We start from the raw sequence: 1,701 nt of genomic DNA, 5'->3' as shown, positions 1-1,701 counted from the left end.
ACCTCCGGACAACGTCCCCAGTCGAGGTCAGCAGCTCTCCCCCCGCACTGTAAACAGTGTTGGCGAAGAACTGTTTCCCCCTCCTGAGGCGCCGGACGGTTTGCCAGAATCTCTTTGAGGCCGTCCGATAGTCCTCCTCCATGGCCTCCCCGAACTCCTCCCAGCTCCGAGTTTTTGCCTCCGTGACCACACGGGTTGCAGCACGCTTGGCCCGCCGATACCTGTCAGCTGCCTCAGGAGTCCCCCAAGCCAGCAAGGCCCGATAGGACTCCTTCTTCAGCTTGACGGCATCCCTTACTTCCGGTGTCCACCACCGGGTTCGGGGATTGCCGCCGCGACAGACACCACAGACCTTACGCCCACAGCTCCGAGCAGCCTCATTGACAATAGAGGCCGAGAATGAAGCCCACTCAGACTCCATATCTCCAGCCTCCCCCGGAATCCGAGAGAAGTCCTCCCGGAGGTGCGAGTTGAAAGTCCCTCTGACAGAGGGCTCCGCCAGACGTTCCCAGCAGACCCTCACTACACGCTTGGGCCTGCCAGGTCTTTCCGGCTTCCTCCTCTGCCAGCGAACCCAACTCACTACCAGGTGGTGATCAGTTGACAGCTCAGCCCCTCTCTTCACCCGAGTGTCCAAGACACGCGGCCGGAGATCAGATGACACGACTACAAAGTCGATCATCGACTTCCGGCCTAGGCTGTCCTGGTGCCACGTGCACTTATGGACACCCTTGTGCTCGAACATGGTGTTCGTTATGGACAAACCGTGACTAGCACAGAAGTCCAATAACAAAACACCGCTCGGGTTCAGGTCGGGGAGGCCGTTCCTCCCAATCACCCCTCTCCAAGTGTCACTGTCGTTGCCCACGTGGGCGTTGAAATCCCCCAGGAGAACAACGGAGTCCCCGGTCGGTGCACTGTCTAGTACCCCTCCCAAGGACTCCAAGAAGGCCGGGTACTCAGCACTGCTGTTCGGCCCGTAGGCCGACACCACAGTGTGAGACCTGTCCCTGACCCGAAGGCGCAGGGACACGACCCTCTCGTTCACCGGGGTGAACTCCAACACACAGCGACTGAGCTGTGGGGCAATGAGCAGGCCCACACCAGCCCGCCGCCGCTCCCCGCAGCCAACGCCAGAGAAATGGAGAATCCAGCCCCTCTCAAGGAGTTGGGTTCCAGAGCCCAAACTGTGCGTGGAGGTGAGGCCGACTATATCTAGTCGGTAATGCTCAACCTCCCGCACAAGCTCAGGCTCCTTCCCCCCCAGCGAGGTGACATTCCATGTCCCCAGAGCTAGTCTCCATGTCCGGAGATCCAGTCGCCGAGGCCCCCGCCGTCGACTGCCACCCAGATCTCTCTGCACCGGCCCCATATGGCTCCTCCTGCGGGTGGTGGGCCCACGTGAGGACGGCCCCACGTCACTCCTTCGGGCTAAGCCCGGCCGAGCCCCGTGGGGGAAGGCCACCAGGCGCTCGCTGACAAGCACCCACCCCAGGCCTGGCTCCAGGGTGAGGCCCCGGTGACGCCAATCCGGGCGACGTAACTGGCCTCTGTGTGTTGCTCATCATGTGGGGCTTCCGAACCGTTCTTCGTCTGACCCGTCCCCCCGGACCTGTTTGCCTTGGGTGACCCTACCAGGGGCATGAAGCCCCCGACAACATAGCTCCCGAGATCATTCGGGCACTCAAACCCCTCCACCAC

The sequence above is a fragment of the Boleophthalmus pectinirostris genome, unplaced genomic scaffold (assembly GCF_026225935.1).
Source record: "Boleophthalmus pectinirostris isolate CB_2022bp ecotype Guang Dong unplaced genomic scaffold, ASM2622593v1 HiC_scaffold_18, whole genome shotgun sequence".
In the NCBI taxonomy this organism is placed as follows: Eukaryota; Metazoa; Chordata; class Actinopteri; order Gobiiformes; family Gobiidae; genus Boleophthalmus; species Boleophthalmus pectinirostris.
The sequence above is the reverse complement of the archived record's forward strand: the minus strand, read 5'-3'. Positions refer to the sequence as shown.